The following is an 8,667-nucleotide window of genomic DNA, read 5'->3' on the forward strand; positions in this document are numbered from 1 at the left end:
CTGGTCCCTGATTGGTCCATCCTCCTGCAGAGGAGAACTGCAATTTCTCCCAGTTTGATTGGTCCAACAGACACTGTCCTGATTGGTCAGAACGGAGCCACTCTGATTGGTCAGTAAAGATGATGGGGAGCCTGGCAGGGTGGTCCAGTGGCTTGGAGCATTGTCCCAGGACACTAAAGGGCTGCAGGTTCAATTCCTGGTCAGAGCGCATATGGGAGGCAACTGATTGTTTCTCTCTCACATTGATGTTTCTCTCTTTCTCTTTCAAAAATCAATAAAAGATATCCTCCAATGAGGATACTTTTAAAAAGATGTTGCTGGGGATACAACTGTATAGATCTGATTGAATGAAGAAAGCCTCAGTGCTTTCGTTGAAAAGGATTCTGGGAACTCCTTGATGAGGGTTGACTCGGGGCAGGAACACCACGCAGGCAGGTAGGCCAGGGCACAGGTGGGCCGTTCAGTGCAGGACGGGCGGGTCAGTGCAGGGCGGGCCGGTCAGTGCAGGACGGGCGGGTCAGTGCAGGGCGGGCCGGTCAGTGCAGGACGGGCGGGTCAGTGCGGGGATGGGCCGGTCAATGCGGGGCGGGCCGGTCAGTGCGGGACGGGCGGGTCAGTGCGGGGATGGGCCGGTCAGTGCGGGACGGGCGGGTCAGTGCGGGGCGGGCCGGTCAGTGCGGGTCGGGCAGTGCGGGGCGGGCGGGTCAGTGCGGGGCGGGCCGGTCAGTGCAGGGCGGGCCGGTCAGTGCGGGTCGGGCGGGTCAGTGCGGGGGCGGGGCGGTCAGTGCAGGACGGGCGGGTCAGTGCGGGGCGGGCGGGTCAGTGCGGGACGGGCCGGTCAGTGCGGGGCGGGCGGGTCAGTGCGGGGGCGGGGCGGTCAGTGCAGGACGGGCGGGTCAGCACAGGCTACTTCCTGAAATGCAGTTCGCATGAGAGGTCCCTGTGCAGAAATGGCTGCTAGACTCTGTTTATGTTCTTGTTTTAACTTCTTTCTCAGGGTCCACACCTGAGACAGGCAGGTGTGCCCTGTCGCCCAGGGAGGCAGGCAGGACAGGAGCTATCGTGTACTGGGCACCCACCTGCCACTGTGCAGCTTCCCCTGAGGAGTGGTTCCCTGTCACCCCCACTTTACAGATGGGGAAACGGAGGCCCGGAGAGGTGGAGCGACTTAGTCAAGGTCTCTAACCTGGGAAATGGCAGAGCTGGGATTGGACAGTCACACTTGCTGCCCTGCGACAGAGCCATGGAAGGCAGGCCAGGCAGGGGCTCTGGGGCCAGGGGAGGGGACTAACCCGTCCAGAGCCCTTGTGCGATAATTTCAGTGGGGCATGACTGGAGCCAGACTACCTGGGCTCCACCTTTGGCTCTGCTAGTGTCCAGCTGTGTGACCTTGGGCAAGTTAGGTCACCTCTCTGAGCCTCAGTGTGAAATGCAGATAATCTGAGCACCTGACCTCCTAGAGTTGTTATGAGGATTAGAGGAGTTTATAATTTGAAATGTGATGACAACAGCTTATTACTAAATAAAGAGATGATTGGGACTCAAATATAGGAGACTCCAGAAAGAATCAGGTTTTAAGGTCGAGGAACAGGAAACACAGACAGAAAGAGGGCTCCTGTGCTGGGCGTGGTCTGTTACCCGGACTTTCTCACTTAGTCTTGCAGTAACCCTATTGGGTGTGACACCGTTTCCACTTCACAGATGAGGACCCGGGGCAGAGGGAGGTCGGGATCTCGCCTGAGACCCAACAAGTGACAGTGGAAAGCCGGGCTGACGCTCTGAGGCTGGCAACCGTTTTGCGCCACCAGAGAGCGAAGCTTCTTTCCACGTCTTTCCCCTGATGCACCTGAACAAAGCCCTCGGCTTGCAGGAGGGCCACCCTTCGTTTGTGGCCCAGGGCCATGGCCGTGAGCCCCGTCCTTCCTGCACTCGGCCCCACGCCTCGCTCCACACCCTCCTGCAGGCCCTGCCCAGTGCCTCCCCTGGTCCTTCTGCACCCACGGCCCCTGCCCTGGGTCCGGCCTCCTCGCCTCTTGCTGAGGGAGGGTCTCCCTGGCTCAGAGCCTTGTGCTTGCATCTCCGGTCATCTCACAGCAGAGCACGAGGGAGTAGCCCAACCCGCGAACTCAGAAGACCCCACGACCTCACGCACCCTGCGCAGCAGCGGCGAAAGGCGAAGCAGAGTCTTGGTGCCCGGGGCTGGGACCCCAGCGTCAGGGAGCTGGCTGAGGGGTCAATGAGAACCTGAAATGATTCCAAAATAAAACATCTGGCCCTGGCTGGTGTGGCTCAGTTGGCTGAGGCATCGTCCCGTGAACTGCAGGATCGAGGGTACGACGTCTGGCTAGGGCACATACCCGGGTTGCGGGTTCGATCCCCGGTTGGGGCATATACGGGAGGCAGCTGATGGATGTTTCTCTCACACATTGATGTTTTTCTGTTTCTCTCTCCCTCTCTCCTTTCCACTGTCTAAAATCAAAAAACAAATATATCCTTGAGTGAGGATTAAAAAACAGTTTATGAAAAAAAAGCAAGGCAGAGTTCAAGGAGAAGGGGAACAAAGCGGGGAAACACCTTTTGATGCCAGGGGAGGTCAGTCATCCCTTTAATGCCCAGGGGATTTTTGTAATCTTTTGTTTTGCAAGGTCTTCTCTTTGGAGTTCTGCCAGCACCACAACCCACAGCTGGGAGCCCATGGACATCAGCAGTCTTAGCTATGGGCAGCGCCCTTGGGGAATAAAGACCACGCCCACTCCACTGCGCAGAGAGCCGGGACAGAGTGCTAAAATAGCCACAGCCACTCACCTGGGGGCTATGGCAGAGGGAGGGCAGACTGGGCTGGAACTCTGTGGGGACACCTGGGATTTGGAGGGCACTCGGAGTTTTTGCTGAGTTGTGGCCACAAAGGACGGTGGCCACTGTGCTCCTTCTCAGAGCTGTGGGGAAAAGCTGCAGCCCTCCTCCCCCCAGAGATTCAGCCTTTCCTAGGTGAGGCAAAGAAATGCAAATTGCGGCTCATTAATAACCAGCATCTATCCCACCCTCTGGAAATCCTCTTATGCAGAACACCAGGGCTACCTTCCAAGACACTGAGTAACTGAGACTACTAGTATCCAGGGAAAAGCTAGAGGATAACTGAACTTTCCTGGGCTTGCAAATCTACCCAGGAAAGTAGGACTTGACAGTGCTGTTTAACGTGGGCCCACCCAGGCTCGTCCAAACCCAGTAGAGGAGCCACAAACAGCAGAACACCAACACCCACAGGGAAAATTTGGCAGGCTCCAAAACCCACTGAGAAAGCCAAAATGGTGAAACAAAGAAACAAATGCCAAATGAAAGAACAAGAGAACTCGATCGAAGATGAGATAAATGAAATGCACCTAAGCAAATTATCAGAGGTAGAATTCACAGCCATGACCTTGAGGAAGCTCAACAGCATGAGTAAGGACATGAGCACCATGAGTAAAGATATAGCAACATTGAAAACCAACAAAGCCCTGGCCGGTTTGGCTCAGCAGTTAGAGCGTCAGCCTGCGGTCCAGAGAGACCCGGGTTCGGTTCCCGCTAAGGGCATGTACTTCGGTTGCAGTTTGTCCCCGGCCCTGGATGGGTCGTATGGGTGGCGACCACTCGATGTGTCCCTTTCACGTCGATGTTTCTCTCTCTCTCTCTTTCCCTTCCACTCTATCTGAACAAAATATCAAAAAATGTCCTCAGGTGAGGATAAAAAAAAAAAAAAAGAAAACCAACCAAGTGGAAATGAAGAATGACATAGCAGAAATTAAGAACACATTGGAAGGAATAACCAGCAGAGTAGAGGAAGCTGAGGACCAGATCAGTGAATTAGAAGGCAGGGTAAAAAAAAATCAACCAATCAGAAAACCAACAGGAAAAAAACAATTTAAAAACAGGAAGACAGCTTAAGGGAACTGTGGGACAACTGGAAACGTAATAACATTCACATCATAGGAGTCCCCAGCCCTGGCCAGTTTGGCTCAGCGGTTGGAGTGTTGGCCTGCAGACCAGAGAGTCCTGGGTTCAGTTCCCGCTAGGCTCTAGCATATAGGGGCATGTTCCAAAAAAAAAAAAAAAAAAAGAAAGAAAGAAAAGAAAACACAGACTCTAAATAAAGTGCTAGATCAAACGGATTTGATAGATATTTACAGAGAATTACATCCCCAAACTGCAGAATTCACATTCTTCTCAAGTGCACATGGGACGTTCTCAAAGATCGACCATCATGTTAGGGCACAAACTAAGTCTCTACAAGTCCAAGAAGATTGAAATCATATCAAGCATCTTCTCAGATCACAATAGCATGCAACTAGAAATCAATTGCAACAAGAACATGCAAAGACATTTAAAAACATGGAGGCTAAATAGCATGTTATTGAACAATGAATGGGTTACTGGGGAGGAAATTAAAGGAAGAAATTAAAAACTTCCTGGAAACCAATGAAAATGAACACACAACAACACAAAATCTATGGGATGCAGCGAAAGCAGTTCTGAGAGGGAAGTTCATAGCACTACAGGCCTACCTCAAGAAGCAAGAGAAATTTCTAATAGACTATCTAACCTCACAACTTAAAGAACTAGAAAGCAAACGAAAAGAAAACCCCAGAGCAAGTAGAAGAAAGGAAATAGTAAAGATCAGAGCAGAAATAAATGACATGGAGACCAAAAAAACAATTCAAAGGATCAATGAAACAAAGAGCTGGTTTTTTGAAAAGATAAACAAGATTGATGGACCCTTAGCTAGACTCACCAAGAAACAAAGAGAGAGAACCCAAATACACAAAATCAGAAATGAAAGAGGAGAAATGATAACAGACACCACAGAAATACAATGGATTGTTAACAAATATTATGAACAATTATACAGCAACAAATTCGACAATCTAAGCAAAATGGACAAATTTCTAGAAACACATAGTCTCCCAAAACGGAACCAGGAAGAGATAGAAAACTTGAACAGACCAATAACAACAAAAGAAATTGAAGATGTAATCAAGACTCTCCTAGCAAACAAAAGCCCAGGCCCGGACGGCTTCACAGGGAAATTTTGCTGGACATTCAAAGAAGAACTAATACCCATTCTCCTCAAACTATTTCAAAAAATTCAAGAAGAAGGAAGACTTTCAAACTCGTTTTATGAGGCCAGCATAATTCTAATTCCAAAACCAGAAAAAGACGTTACAAAGAAAGAAAACTACAGGCCCATATCCCTGATGAACGTAGATGCCAAAATCCTGAACAAAAGACTAGCAAATCAAATCCAGCAATACATCAAAAAAATTATTCACCATGACCAAGTGGGATTCATCCCAGGGATGCAAGGCTGGTACAATATTTGCAAATCAATAAATGTGATACACCACATAAACAAAATGAAAGGTAAAAATCATATGATCATATCAATAGATGCTGAAAAAGCATTCGACAAAATCCAGCACTCATTTCTGATAAAAACGCTCAGCAATCTGGGAATAGAGGGATCATATCTCGACATAATAAAGGCCATATATGAAAGACCTACTGCCAATATCATACTCAATGGGCAAAAATTAAAAGCATTTCCCTTAAGAACAGGAACAAGACAAGGATGCCCACTTTCACCACTCTAATTTAACATAGTCCCGGAAGTCTTAGCCACAGCAATCAGACAGGAAGAAAAAATAAGAGGGATCCAAATTGGAAAGAAGGAATTGAAACTGTCATTTTTTGCAGATGATATGATATGTGGAAAACCCCAAAGACTCCATCAAAAATTTACTAGATTTAATAAATTAATTTGGCAAAGTAGCAGGATACAAAATCAATGTCAAGAAATCGACAGCATTCTTATACACCAATGATGAACTCATAGAAAAGAAACTAAAAATAATCCCATTTACCACTGCAGCAAAAAAATTAAGATACCTAGCAATAAACTTAACCAAAGAAATAAAGGACCTATTCGCAGAAAACTACAGGTCATTGAAAAAAAAAATACAGACTTCGGTCAAGGTGGCGGTAGGTAAACGCAGTATCACGTCCTCCCACAACCACATCAAAGTTACAACTAAACTACAGAACAACCATCATTGAAAACCATCTGACATTGAGCTGAATGGCAGTCCTACAACTACGGAATTAAAGCAGCCGCCACATGGAGACTGGTAGGAGGGCGGAGGGGACGGGCTGGTCCCACACCCACGTGTGGTGGATAAAAATCAGGAGGCTCCCTTGGCTGGGAAGTTCCTCCCTGAGGACTGAGGGGTCCCCGTCCAACCCCAGGAGCCCCACTCAGGGTCCCAGTGCCAGGAGGAGAATCCCCATCACTTCTGGCTGGAAAAACCAGCAGAGGCTCAGGGAGGCTGAGATGGCTGGAGCCCCAGGCAGCTCCTTAAAGGGCCCACGCACGGACTTATCAGATTCTCTCCCTCTAAGCTAGGAGGGGAGGCAGCTCGAGGGGACCAGAGACATACAGGGAAGAACTGAGCTGTTTGGCATTGGAGTGAGGGCTGGAGAGGGGGCTTTCTCCGGGACAAATGTGCTGTCAGAGGCCTTTGTTCCTTTGGTGAGCCCTTCCCTGGGGCGGCAGACAGCCCCCATAGCTGGAACTCCAGCAACCTTGCTCACACTGTTGGCCCCGCCCTGGTGATTTCCTGAGGCCCCGCCCCACCCAACTTTCAGGCCCACCCAAGCAGTTGCCAGTTGAGTAACCATAGCATTGGCCTGTCTTGGATCCTGCATCAGGTTTTCCTAAATTCTTTCAAACAAGCAACATCTGGTCTCAGCTAGCCCCATGCCTCTCATTAAGTAATACATAGAGACAAACACACAGAGGCAGCCAAAATGAGGAGACAAAGAAACAGGTCCCAAGTGAAAGAATAGAACAAAACCCCAGGAAAAGAACTAAGCGAAATGGAGATAAGAAACCTAACAGATGCTGAGTTCAAAATCCTGCTTATAAGGATGCTCAATGAACTTAGTGAGAACCTCAGCGAACTTAGTGAGGACCTCAAGAGCATAAAAAGAACCTGTCAGAAATGATGGATGCACAGTCAGAAATGAAGAAGGCTCTAACTGAAATAAAGAATAATTTACATAAATTCAATAGTAGAGTACATAAATCCAAGAAGCAAACCATCGATTTGGAATACAAGGCAGCAAAAACGCCCAATCAGAACAGCAAAAAGAAAAAAGAATCCAAAAAAATGAGGATAGTGTAAGAAGCCTCTGGGACAACATCAAGCGAGCCAACATTCGCATCTTGGGGGTGCCAGAAGGAGAAGAGAGAGAACAAGAAATCGAAAACCTATTTGAAACAATAATGGCAGAAAACTTTCCTAACTTGGTGAAGGAAACAGACATACAAGTCCAGGAAGCACAGAGAGTCCCAAACAAGATGAACCCCAAGATGCCCACACCAAGACACATCATCAACAAAATGCAAAAAGTTCAAGACCAAGAGAGAATCTTAGAAGCAGCAAGAGAAAAGCAGTTAATTACCTACAAGAGAGTTCTCATTAGACAGTCAGCTGATTTCTCAAAAGAAACTTTGCAGGCCAGAAGGGAGTGGCAAGAAATATTCAGAGTGATGAAAAGCAAGAACCTACAACCAATGTTACTCTATCCTGCAAAGCTGTCATTTAGAATCGATGGCCATATACAGAGTCTCCCAGACAGAGTCTCCCACCACCAAACTGTTAATATATGAAATGATGAAGGGTCTTTTAGAAGAAAAAGATAAAATATATGAACAAACAAAATGACAATGAATACATATCTATCGACAATTGATTCTACAAACAAAATGAACAGGCAGAACAGAAACATTCTCATAGATACAGAGAACATGCCAGATGGGAGGGGGGTTGGGGGATGGGTGAAAAAGGTGAAGGGATTAAGAAGTACAAATGGGTTGCTAGACTGACAAACCTCAAAGGGAAGGGAGGTGGGGGGTGGGAAGAAATAAACCAAAGAACTTATATGCATAACCAATGGATACAGACAACAGTATGGGAAAAGGCAGGAGGGGGTGGGAGTGGGGAGGAGGGAGTCAATGGGGCAAAAATGAGGAACATTTGTAATGCATTGAATAATAAAGATTAAGAAATAAATAAACTTTTAAAAAAGAAATACAGGAAGATATAAAAAAAGTGATGCACATACCTTGTTCATGAATTGGAAGAACTAACATCATTAAAATGTCCATACTACCCAAAGCAATCTATAAATTCAATGCAATCCCCATCAAAATACCGACATACTTCACAGAACTAGAACAAATACTTCACACGTTCATATCGAACCAAAAAAGACCCCGAATAGCCAGACCAATATATATATATATATATTTTTTAATCCTCACCCGAGGACATTTTTCCATTTTTTCTTCAGATACAGTGTGTGTGGGGGGAGAGAGAGAGAGAGAGAGAAACATTGACGTGAAAGGGACACATCGAGTGGCTGCCACCCGCACGACCAACCAGGGCCGGGGACAAACTGCAACCGAGGTAAGTGCCCTTAGCGGGAACCGAACCCAGATCTCTAACCGCTGGACTGCCGGCCGATGCTCTAACCGCTGATCCAAACTGGCCAGGACATCACGCCAATCTTGAAAAAGAAAAACAAAGTAGGAGGGATCACATTACCAGATTTCAGGTTATACAACAAAGC

Source organism: Molossus molossus, unplaced genomic scaffold (genome assembly GCF_014108415.1).
Source record: "Molossus molossus isolate mMolMol1 unplaced genomic scaffold, mMolMol1.p scaffold_m16_p_10, whole genome shotgun sequence".
Lineage (NCBI taxonomy): Eukaryota > Metazoa > Chordata > Mammalia > Chiroptera > Molossidae > Molossus > Molossus molossus.